At 41.8% G+C, this 13,288-nt stretch overlaps 1 protein-coding gene across 2 annotated transcripts in view; it reads right to left on the bottom strand.

Moving 5' to 3' along the window:
• The window catches only part of LOC124711620 (protein SDA1 homolog), a 186,200-nt gene extending 173,681 nt beyond the window's left edge, over nt 1-12,519 (bottom strand). Inside the window, exon 1 of one of the 2 annotated variants that reach the window (XM_047241799.1) lies at nt 12,141-12,519. The gene's annotated coding sequence lies outside the window, so the exon portion shown is untranslated. The remainder of the gene's footprint in view (nt 1-12,140) is intronic. The other variant, XM_047241791.1, reaches the window with a different exon arrangement.
• Between the last annotated feature and the right edge of the window lie 769 nt (nt 12,520-13,288).

Genomic DNA, 13,288 nt, shown 5'->3' with positions numbered 1-13,288 from the left:
ATATATATGCCTGTGTCTGTATATGTGTGGATGGATATGTGTGTGTGTGTGCGCGAGTGTATACCCGTCCTTTTTTCCCCCTAAGGTAAGTCTTTCCGCTCCCGGGATTGGAATGACTCCTTACCTTCTGATGTGACTTACCAAATGAAAGTGCTGGCAGGTCGACAGACACACAAACGAACACAAACATACACACAAAATTCAAGCTTTCACAACAAACTGTTGCCTCATCAGGAAAGAGGGAAGGAGAGGGAAAGACGAAAGGATGTGGGTTTTAAGGGAGAGGGTAAGGAGCCATTCCAATCCCGGGAGCGGAAAGACTTACCTTAGGGGGAAAAAAGGACGAGTATACACTCGCGCACACATCCATCCACACATATACAGACACAGGCATGTGTGTGTGTGTGTGTGTGTGTGTGTGTGTGTATATATATATATATAAAAAAAAATACTGAGACCTACAGTGCATGACAGTAATATTTTGTCATTCTCCTGTTCTCAATGTATCACTCAGTTTTTCAGGTAGGTTGAGGTGAGGACATGAAGACATACCTGGGGCATAGTTGCATGTTTACAGACCTAGAGTCAGTTTCACGGATGGGCTGCAGGGAATGCAAGAAGCATAGTAGCATGTTCATGGTCCACAAGTCACCAGGATGTGTATTGCAAAACTAAATTTCCGTTATATATTATCTTGTGAAAACTCTGTGTAGATAACAAACATTATCGTAAGGGGGGGGGGGGGGGGCGGGACCAAATAAAGCAGTAAGGTAGTTAAGACAGTGATCTCATATTCAGGAGGCTGGAGTTTGCTCTGACTGGCCATGCTTATTTATATTTCCTGTGGATTTCCTGGATTTGTTCGGGAAAATGTCACATTGTTTCCCTCAATAATACCACAGCCGACCACCTGACCAATACTCATGAAAACAAACGGATACATTGTATCCCTCAATAATACCACAGCCAACCACCTGGCCAATACTCATTAAAACATACGGATTCATTCTTCGTATATTCTGAACTATATTATTGTCACTGTATAATCATGAAAAATCATATATCACTGTGAGATGATTCTCAGATGTATGAATAAATAAAATCAAACCTAATCAATGCCATCAGAGACAGAGCACAAGTTCAGATTTGACAAGGATTAGGAACGAAATGGACCATGACTTTTTCAATGCAGTTATCTTAAACTTTGGCTTAAGTGATTCAGGCAAATCACAGAGAACATAATTTGGACAACATATCCAGAATTTAAGCCTACACATCCCAAATAAAAGTCTACAGTGTTATTAATTTGGCATCTTACTCAGCACAAAAAAATCCACCAAAAGAAACAGTAAAACACAACACACATTATTCACCTCCAGAAATACGAAAGTAGCTGTGAAAATCAATTAGACCTATGATACGACTAAAGAGCTGCACAATGAAGATACAGAAAAATGTACATTATCTATGAAGCAACTGAACTAGTTGACTCATTTTTGTATTTATGGCATAGGAAGATAATTTAATGAACTGAAAAAGAAATAAACAGAAGAGTAAAACTGACCCTGAGTGCTTCTGTTAAACTATACGGAGTTTTCAAAATGAATTTCCCACTATTTCTCTCAACAGAAAGTTTACAATCAGCACATATTATCTTTATGGTAGTGAGACACAGGCTTTTACAGGGAAACCCATTCAAATACTGAGGGTTGTTCAGTGAACAATCTAGAAATGTATGTTGGAATTACTAGGAGGGGCAGGGGACCAAACCAGTGGGTCAGGAAGGGACTGGAGTCGAACACTCGAAGTGAAATGGAGAGAGGCAGGGTTCATAATCAAGTGAATCAATGATAGACTGTCTAAGGAAATTCTTGGCTGGATTTCAAGTAGTCAGAAGATGAAAGGTGGGATATACATGATTTTAGAAAAGAACAAACATGTTATTTTGTTATTTGCATGTTCCGTAGATCATAATTGTGACTTCTTGCAACTGTATGGAACAATAAGCCAGTTTTACAATTACATTAGGCGACACACACACACACACACACACACACACACACACACACACACAGAGAGAGAGAGAGAGAGAGAGAGAGAGAGAGAGAGAGAGAGAGAGAGAGAGACAAAATTATTGGGGGCTTCAGGGGTAATTGTCAGGGTCAGCAAGTACAGAAAGAAATAAAGAGTTGAAATGCCATATCATTATCCTATACCACCCATGAGGAAATGGTTCATTCTGTTGACCAAGCAACATGGCACAGTGGTTAGCACATTGCACTCGCATTTGGGAGGACGAAGATTCAAACTTGTGTCCAGCTATCCTGATTTAGGTTTTCCAGGATTTCCCTAAATCGCTTCAGGTAAATGCCAGGATGGTTCCTGTGAAAGGACATATCCAATTTCCTTCCCTAATTTGATGGGATCGATGGCCTCGCTGCTTGGTCCCCTCCCCCGAATCAACCAACCGAAATTTTGTCACATCGAAAACTGCCCCCCCCCCCCCAACCTTTAAATCTACTTGCCTACAGACTGCACTACAGGGGTGATGCATGACCTTGGCTGGTTGTCCATGACATAAACACATAACATGGCACAATTCAATCATAACTTGCTGAGATGGTAGTTTCTCAGAAACAGTCAGTCACAAGAAAGACTCGCATGGATGTGCTCATCCAATAAGCAACGACAACAAGAAAGAAGGTAGGACGATTGGTGTTTTACGTCTACCCACAACGATACAGCTAAGATTATTAGAGGTGGAACTTTTCTTGAATTTCTTTCTATAGGAAGGGAAAGAAGCAGTCATGGCTGTTTTAAGGGACCATACCAGAACTTGCTTGGGCAACTGCAGAAAACCGATGCCTGGATGGCCTATCCAGGAATTGAACCCAGGTGTCTCCAATACAATTTGAGGGCTTTAGCCATTACATCAACTCGTTCAGTTCCCACGGAGATAATGCTGAATTAGTATTCACCGAGTTTCCTACATATTTGGCCACTGAAAGAATTTGAATTTGGCAGGTTTGTAGACCTGATACTGAGGTATTGGCATTTCGGCATGTGCAGTAATTTTTATAGCTGAGTCACTGTGAAATAAAGAAAGAGAATGAGAAAAGAGAAAACTGTTGCTGAATACTGAGTGTAATTTTTTAAAGGTAAAACTTCAGAATAAATAGAAAAGTCAGCCTGTATATTATTTATGCACTGTTATAGCTGACATACAACACATCCTTGTATCGTTCACTGGCTTCAACAGTTATAACAAAACTTAAATAGAGGAAGCATTGATGCCGGCATATTCTGTTTGCAGACATGGATTTAATTATATCTGGAAGCTGCAGGGATATGGTGGAAACTGTGAGGATGACAGCAATGACTGAGGTTGCAGCGATTTATTAGTAGTATTTCTTCTATAGATTTCCTAAAAAATTCCTAACTATGTTGGATAACGGAGACAGAAAAAAAATCTCTAACAACATTTCTGAAACACCGCCGTCAGTCTTGTTCTGCACGACTATACAGCAATTTGTACTGAGACATTTTATAGGTTTTTTGGGACCTTATCTATGTGAATTAATTTTTTTGAAAAATAAGGAAAGGAATAGACTCTACATAGATAGTAATTTGAGGATAAAATTAACAGTTTTAGTCCAGATCTTGACTCTGTCATGGGGGACAAACAATGCCAAAAAATCCCACTGAGTTCTTTTTAACACTGACCTATTAACGTTCAGTTTTCATATAGCTGTGACAAGTAAATGAATACAATAAAATATCTTTCCGTTCTAAAACAAATATTTTTTTTTTCAACCCTTCTTGCACAGTATATTTTACTAATCAGGCCTGTATGTACGTGTGTGTTTTTCTTCTCTCTCTCCCCCCCCCCCCCCCTTTTTCCAGCTTGCGGGAGCGTGCATGGGCATGGTGGGGACAGGATTGGCTGCTAGATGCAGAGTCGAGAGGCTGCTATGAGAGAGGGGGAGGAGGTAGAGAGAGGAAACATGTTGCAGAATCCTTCCTAACCACCAGGAACGCCATAGAAAAACAGAGATCCAGAACTAAAAATTAAATGGCTTTTGCCATATTGCTATAAAAGATAAAAAGTAAAACAGGGTTGACAGCCCGCGTGTCGTTCGCTAAAATGGCCAATAACTCAGACGGCAAACACAAACAGGAATGTAAGCAGTTAAAAAAAGGGCATTCCATCAGGAAATGGTGGACAGTTAAAAGTTGAGCGCAATGTGCAAAAAGTGGTGGGGGAACACCATTTATCAAATGGTGATGGCATAAAAGGCTGTGCACAATATGCAACCTAGTTAAAATAACCTCCGCGTGGCAATCGGCCCGAGAGTAGGTCGTCCAAGCCACTGGAAGAGGCTTAATAACCTGGAGGTTGTTCCCATGAAGGGAGGACCAGTGGATATGCCAAAGTGACACCACCTGCTGACAGACGGCAACAAATAGAGCATCGAAGGGAATGTAAGAACTAGAAGGCTGAGGTACAAGGACTGCAGCCTTGGCAGCGACATCAGCTGCCTTGTTTCCTCTCAGACTGACGTGACTAGGAACCCATATAAACATCACAGCAGCTCCATCAAGAGTGAGCAAGTGGCAGCTTTCCTGCGCCCATTGCACTAGGGGATGGATCATGTACAGCACACAGAGGTTTGAATGGAGCTGAGAGAGTCTGAGCAGATGACACAATAGACAAGCCTGTGTTGCCGGATGTACTGCATGACCTGATACCGTGCAAAGAGCTCTGCTATAAATACTGAACAGTGTGCCGGAAGGCAATACCAAAAAACAACGTTGACGCCTATGACAAAAAAACCACCCGATACTTCGATCAGTCCAAGAGCCATCAGCATACACAAAGGCACTATCGCGAAGTTGCATGTGAAGGTCATCAAACTGAAGGCACTAGAGTGAGGCTGGAGTAGTGTCCTTTGGAAGCGAATGATGGCCAAGGTGAACACAGGCTGCCGCACAACGCCAAGGTGATGAAGGGTTCTCACCTGCTGTGAAAGTTGCAGGGACCTTGAAGTCAAGCTGACGGAGCAAGAGCCGAAAGCGAACTCCAGGAGGTAACAGAGAAGAGGGACATGCCCCATACTGGTGATAAAAGGAGTCATTTACGAAGGACGCATAGGATGGGTGATCACGCGTGGCAGACAAATGGCATGCATAGCTGCTGAGGAGAAAGTCACGGCGGTAGGACAACAGTAGTTTGGCAGCTTCTGCAAGCGGACTCTCAACCAGACTAGTGTAAAAGATGCGAGTGGCCAAACAGATGTCACAATATTGGATAGTATAGACAGCGTAAGAGGGACGGACGTGCAGATGCATACACAAAACACTCATGGTCTAGCTTCAAATAGACATGGGACCAGTACAAATGGAGGAGGGGGGTTTGATCTGCACCCTAAAACTTAACTGCGTCTGAACAGTCCTACGAAGGCCCAATGGTACCGACCGGCCACCGTGTCATCCTCAGCCCACAGGTGTCAATGGATGCAGATAGGAGAGGCATGTGGTCAGCACACCACTCTCCCAGCTGTACATCAGTTTACGAGACCGGAGACGCTAATTCTCAATCGATTAGCTCCTCAGTTCGCCTCACAAGAGCTGAATGCACCCCGCTTGCCAACAGTGCTCGGCAGACTGGATGGTCACCCATCCAAGTGCTAGCCCAGCCAGACAGCGCTTAACTACAGTGATCATGTGGGCGGACCAAGAAAGTCTCCTATGAAGCATGAACCCCAGGAATCTCATAGTTTCAACAAACAGAAGAGCAACAGGCCGAAGAAGTAAATACAGTGGAAGAAACCAATTGCACCGTCAGAAATTCATGTCGGTGGAGAAACGAAAGCTGTTGTTGATGCGCCTTGAGTAAAGACGATCGAGACACCACTTAAGACACCACTCAATGAGACCGGTCCATAGAGAACTGCAATACACGAAAATTTATTAACGAAAAGGGAGCTGGAGATTCCAACAGGTAAAAGGCCATTATAGGGTTAATGGCGGTAGCACAGAGGACACGCTCAGGACAAAACCCTACGACACATCATTTTCCTGGATAAAGGTGTCTGACGAGGCAGAACTGACACATACCTTGAAAACTCAGTCTTTTAAAAACTCCTGAACGAAATGGGGCAGACAGCCTCAGAAACCCCACGTGTAGACAGTACGGGGGATACCAGTCCTCCGGCAGGTGTCATAGGCTATCTCCAAATCGAAAAACACAGCCGCAGTCTGGGATGTCCGCAAAAAAATAATTCATGGCATGGGTGGACAAAGTGATGAGATGGTCAATTGCAGAACGGCATGCTCGAAATCCACACTGTGCAGTGGTTAGTAAATGGCGAGACTCAAGCCACCATACCAGCTGGGCCTGAATCATAAATTCCATCACTTTGTAAGCAGCTGGTGAGAGAAATGGGGCAGTAACCAGGAGGAGGATGATTGTCGTTACACAGCTTAGGTGTGGGAATGACAGTGGTTTCACACCAGCATTTGGGAAACGTGCCCTCTGTCCAGATGTGGTTGTACGTATTAAGCAGAAAGTGCTTGCCTGCAAGAGAAAGGTGCTGCAACATCTGCATGTAAACAGCATCTGGCCCTGGGGCGAAGGATCGGGATGAACTGAGAGCATGATCTAGGACCCTCACAGTAAAGGAGATATTGTAGCACTCACGATTCTAAGAAGAGAAAGGTCTCACCCGAGCCCTCTCTGACCGTTTCCCATGGAGGAAGGGAGGGTGATAGTGGGAGGAGCTTGAAATCTCCACAAAATGGTGGCCCAAGGTGTTCGAGATAGCAATAGGGTCCACGACGACATCGTCTCCTATTGTCAGGCTGGGAATTGGGGAATGGATCTTGGTCCCAGAGAGCCATCAAAAGTTGGTCTGGAGGAAGTTGGCCCACATGATGGAAGAGGCAGTAGAACAGTTAAAAGAACTAGAGATGTATGATTTCCCTATATGTGAGAAGTTCAAACAGTTTTTTAAAAAAAATTATCTGCTGATCATCACAAAGTGTTTTGCAAACTTGAATGCAAGTGTGGAACCTTAAAAAAACTGGCCAGAGTCTCCAAACTACGATTCCATTTCGATGGTAAATAACAGATACCAACCCGCAAAAATTATGCCGGTATTATAAGTTGTAATCTTCTCTAAATTTTTCAGAATTTTTCAACAAGTCAGTTTGGCCATTAACAAAAATGCATCCACCATCAACAATGGCTCTCTGCTCAAGTTAAAATTAAGGGTTTTCTTTCCAGGATAAATTTCAATTTCTAAATAAAATCACCCCCCCATGAACCATGGACCTTGCCGTTGGTGAGGAGGCTTGCGTGTCTCAACTATACACAGGTAGTCGTACCATAGGTGCAACCACAACGGAGGGGTATCTGTTGAGAGGCCAGACAAATGTGTGGTTCCTGAAGAGGGGCAGCTGCCTTTTCAGCAGTTGCAGGGGCAACAGTCTGGATGATTGACTGATCTGGCCTTGTAACACTAATCGAAACGGCCTTGCTGTTGTGGTACTGTGAACGGCTGAAAGCAAGGGGAAACTAAGAGCCGTAATTTTTCCCGAGGGCATGCAGCTTTACTGTATGATTAAATGATGATGGCCTCCTCTTGGGTAAAACACTCCAGAGGTAAAATAGTCCCCCATTCAGATCTCTGGGCGGTGACTACTCAAGAGGATGTGATTATCAGGAGAAAGAAAACTGGTGTTCTACAGATCAGAGCGTGGAATGTGAGATCCCTTAATCGGGCAGGTAGGTTAGAAAATTGAAAAAGGGAAATAGACAGGTTGAAGTTAGATATAGTGGGAATTAGCAAACTTCGGTGGCAGGAGGAACAAGACTTTTGGTCAGGTGAATACAGGGTTATAAATACAAAATCAAATAGGGGTAATGCAGGAGTAGCTTTAATAATGAATAGGAAAATATGAGTGCAGGTAAGCTACTACAAACAGCATAGTGAACGCATTATTGTGGCCAAGATAGACACGAAGCCCACGCCTACTACAGTAGTACAAGTTTATATGCCAACTAGCTCTGCAGATGACGAAGAAATTGATGAAATGTATGAAGAGATAAAAGAAATTATTCAGATAGTGAAGGGAGATTAAAATTTAGTAGTCACGGGTGACTGGAATTCGATAGTAGGAGAAGGGAGAGAAGGAAACATAGTAGGCGAATATGGATTGGGGCTAAGAAATGAAAGAGGAAGCCGCCTGGTAGAATTTTGCACAGAGCATAACTTAATCATAGCTAACACTTGGTTTAAGAATCATGAAAGAAGATTGTATACATGGAAGAACCCTGGAGATACTAGAAGGTTTCGGATAGATTATATAATGGTAAGACAGAGATTTAGGAACCAGATTTTAAATTGTAAGACATTTCCGGGGGCAGATGTGGACTCTGACCACAATCTATTGGTTATGAACTGTAGATTAAAACTGAAGAAACTGCAAAAGGGTGGAAATTTAAGGAGATGGGACCTGGATAAACTGAAAGAACCAGAGGTTGTACAGAGTTTCAGGGAGAGCCTAAGGGAACAATTAACAGGAATGGGGGAAAGAAATACACTAGAAGAAGAATGGGTGAAGGCAGCAGAGGATCAAGTAGGTAAAAAGACGAGGGCTAGTAGAAATCCTTGGGTACCAGAAGAGATAAAGAATTTAATTGATGAAACGAGAAAATATAAAAATGCAGTAAATGAAGCAGGCAAAAAGGAATACAAACGTCTCAAAAATGAGATCGACAGGAAGTGCAGAATGGCTAAGCAGCGATGGCTAGAGGACAAATGTAAGGATGTAGAGGCTTATCTCACTAGGGGTATAATAGATAATGCCTACAGGAAAATTAAAGAGACCTTTAGAGAAAAGAGAACCACTGGTATGAATATCAAGAGCTCAGATGGAAACCCAGTTCTAAGCAAAGAAGGAAAAGCAGAAAGGTGGAAGGAGTATATAGAGGGTCTATACAAGGGTGATGTTCTTGAGGACAATATTATGGAAATGGAAGAGGATGTAGATGAAGATGAAATCGGAGATATGATACTGCTGAAGAGTTTGACAGAGCACTGAAAGACCTGAGTCATACCAAGGCCCCGGGAGTAGACAACATTCCATTAGAACTACTGACGGCCTTGGCAGAGCCAGTCCTGACATAACTCTACCATCTGGTGAGCAAGATGTATGAGACAGGTGAAATTCCCTCAGACTTCAAGAAGAATATAATAATTCCAATCCCAAAGAAAGCAGGTGTTGACAGGTGTGAAAATTACTGAACTATCAGTTTAATAAGTCACAGCTGCAAAATACTAACAAGAATTCTTTACAGACGAATGGAAAAGCTAGTAGAAGCCGACCTCGGGGAAGATCAGTTTGGATTCCGTAGAAATGTTGGAACACGTGAGGCAATACTGACCCTATGACTTATCTAAGAAGAAAGATTAAGGAAAGGCAAACTTATGTTTCTAGCATTTGTAGACTTCGAGACAGCTTTTGACAATGTTGACGGGAATACTGTCTTTCAAATTCTGAATGTGGCAGGGGTAAAATACAGGGAGCGAAAGGCTATTTACAATTTGTACAATAAGCAGATGGCAGTTATATAAGTCGAGGGACATGAAAGGGAAGCAGTGGTTGGGAAGGGAGTGAGACAGGGCTGTAGCCTCTCCCCGATGTTATTCAATATGTATATTGAGCAAGCAGTAAAGGAAACAAAAGAAAAGTTCAGAATAAGTATTAAAATCCATGGAGAAGAAATAAAAAATTTGAGGTTCACCGATGACATTGTAATTCTGTCAGAGACAGCAAAGGACTTGGAAGAACAGTTGAACGGAATGGACAGTGTTTTGAAAGGAGGGTATAAGATGAACATCAACAAAAGAAAAACGAGGATAATGGAATGTAGTCAAGTTAACTTGGGTGATGCTGAGGGAATTAGATTAGGAAATGAGACACTTAAAGTAGTAAAGGAGTTTTGCTATTTGGGGAGCAATATAACTGATGATGGTCAAAGTAGAGTGGACATAAAATGTAGACTGGCAATGGCAAGAAAAGCGTTTCTGAAGAAGAAAAATTTGTTAACATCGAGTATAGATTTAAATGTCAGAAAGTCATTTCTGAAAGTATTTGTATGGAGTGTAGCCATGTATGGAAGTGAAGCACGGACAATAAATAGTTTAGACAAGAAGAGAATAGAAGGTTTCGAAATACGGTGCTACAGAAGAATGCTGAAGATTAGATGGGTAGATCACACAACTAATGAGGAGGTATTGAATAGAATTGGGGATAAGAGGAGTTTGTGGCACAACTTGACCAGAAGAAGGGATCGGTTGGTAGGACATGTTCTGAGGCACCAAGGGATCACCAATTTAGTACTGGAGGGCAGCGTGGAGTGTAAAAATCGTAGAGGGAGACCAAGAGATGAACACACTAAGCAGATTGAGAAGGATGTAGGCTGCATGGGTGCTGGGAGATGAAGAAGCTTGCACAGGATAGAGTAGCATGGAGAGCTGCATCAAACCAGTCTCAGGACTGAAGACCACAACAACAACAACAACAACAAATAAAATCAAATTCTAGTAAACTTGTGTAAGCAGACTCTTCGGGTGCCCACCAAACCTACACAGTATCCTTGTCCATCCCTTCTCCAGGCCTGCTTCCAACCCCTTGCCTCATGGCTCATATGCCTACAATACACCTAAATGCAAGTCTTCCTACTACACACCAACCCAGCCATGTCACAGGTATATCTTATCCCATCAAAGGCAGGGCCTCCTGTGACAGCAATCAGCAGTCAGGCCCCAGCAGCCGGAGACCACAGCCATGTGAGTGAATTGTGCTTGCTTGAATGTGCGTCATCTATTTCTATGAAGGACTTTTTTGTTCGAAAGCTTAAATGTTCAGCAGTATTTCCTTTGTCCCTGTCTAGCATTTTTGGAATAGATTGTGTTTGAAGAAAGTGTTTTGGAGTATAGGACTATGGTGGCACACACCAGTATTGAAAGTTGATGTTTCAATGTTGTTGTTTTTTTAGTAATGTTAATGAGTAATTGTACTGGTGGAATGCCTTATGCTAGTATTCAAATTGGAATTGTGTGTCTGGTTGTTTGTTAGTGAGTTATTTCAATGTCAGTAGTTACTGGCTACGGATTTCTTTGTGATTTTGGAATTACTAATTCGACATGTTCTTTACGTTTGGCGATTTAACTTTGTTTTTCGTTTGTAATTAGTTACTGGCATGACTAAGAAGCTTAACAGAAGGTGGTTGTGCGCTGGAATGAAGTTTTTGTGGTTGTATGGATTGAATGTTGAATGTGTCAAGCGCCACATGTAAGACAAACTTAGGAAATTAATGAAAGTTGCTGTATCACAAACCACGGCGGAGAATATCTGGCGTTGTCTACGTGACAATGTTTGTTGATCCATTGGTAGGTGTTCCTGGTTCGAGAGATCTAGGCTGGCCATTGGGATGCTGTGTCATTAACTTAACATTTTTGCTATCACTCGTCACTTGGGTTTTGTGCTAGTGAGACGGGCGCAGAAATGTTTGTAACTAACAACGGTATTTTACGGAATTGATCCTCTTCAATAAGATATGATATCGAAGGCCTTCTACACAATGGTCAGCACCATGGAGTCTAATTATTGTAAAGGTACTCAGGATGAAAGTGATTAACAAGCAACGGTTCCTGATACAGCAAGTGATTCCCCTACAATGACTTCTGAGCACCATCGAAAATTTTATGAACCACCTACGTAAAGGGAGTGAATATGGCTGGAATACATTGCACAAACAGTTTCAGATTCAGATTATTGCTAAGTTTTAAACTATTGCATTATTACACCAAAGCGATGTCAACGACTTCTGTGTAACGATACTGAAACATTCACTCGACAACGTGTTGAGAGTACTCCGAAGTCCTCACAATGCCCTGCCCAATGAGGCATTTGCTCAATAACATCAATACTGCACACGTTTCGTCAATGTATATCTTCAATACCTAATTTTTACGGATGACCATGAAAACATAATTACGACCACGTCAGTGTATGGAAATGCAAAAATAATTTTCCGCAGTTCTCTTTATCAGTATAAAATAATAGCTCACCTTTAGTAGAATGGCCGGATATATTTCTTTTAAATTGACACTACTACTGTTATACGCTAAGTTTAAGAAGCAGAGATGACAAACATCTTGTTTCCGTACATCACCATTCTTGCCGTTCATTAACAACAAGTAACAGAAATACCAAAGAAAACTATGTCGTGTTTACACCGCACAATTACAAACACAATAAAAACAAACTTATGTACACATTTCCACGTGGTTCACTTCTCCAAAGACCACATAAAGAAAACATTCACCATCCTTCAATTGGCTCAGTAAATATACAAAGTTTATAATATGCTCGAACTAAGTTGACACTCGGCGCGGTGGCTGGTAGGAGCAACCGTAAAGGCATTTCCCATTTAGGCATTTACAGTCGCTCCCATCAGCTACCGCTCCGCGCGTCAGGTTTGTTTGCTCGAATATTACACATGCATTCAGTCTCAATTACATGGAGGTAAAAAAAAGAAGAGAGGTGGAATTGCGTCATGAACTTGAAGCCGATGTTCGCCATCTTAACTAGCCTAAAACATTAGGTTCACCGCATTAATACCCCACAGTTGACAGTGGAGACACTTGCCCGTGACATCACTCTGACTGTGTCGTATTACTACAGCAAATACGCATTCAAGAACAGAAAAACGTTAGAAATTTCCTTCCCGACATTATGTTATCCATGTATTTATTTGTCCATGGGACCCTGTTGGTACATAGAATGTACATAAGATGTTGGATATCATTTAATACAATATTGTTTCTATCATTTTAACATCGTTAATCTCTTATGGTTATATTATTTACAATTGACAAATTATTTATATTTACAATGTTACTGTGGTTTCAGTGGATAAGAGTAGTACATTATTATTTAACAAGGTACTCTTTCAGCCTGTAGAGGCAGTGACAAGTTAGATATGCCTTTCCTGTAATTCTGAGCTCTGCTATGTTTATTGATATATGTTACTTGGTAGTTTCCAGAATAACTTTTTTCCAATGTGTAGAATTCCATTTTGGTTGAGCTTAGTTTTTGTATGAAGTATATGGAGATCCATCTTTTTTGCCTTGTGTTATGAGTGGGTACACATTCCTTTTTGAGGAACAGTGCAGGATTTTCAATCGCATACTGCTGTTTGAGCACTAATGTTTCA

This window comes from Schistocerca piceifrons, chromosome 1 (assembly GCF_021461385.2).
Source record: "Schistocerca piceifrons isolate TAMUIC-IGC-003096 chromosome 1, iqSchPice1.1, whole genome shotgun sequence".
NCBI classification, from domain to species: Eukaryota; Metazoa; Arthropoda; class Insecta; order Orthoptera; family Acrididae; genus Schistocerca; species Schistocerca piceifrons.
The sequence above is the reverse complement of the archived record's forward strand: the minus strand, read 5'-3'. Positions and strand labels throughout refer to the sequence as shown.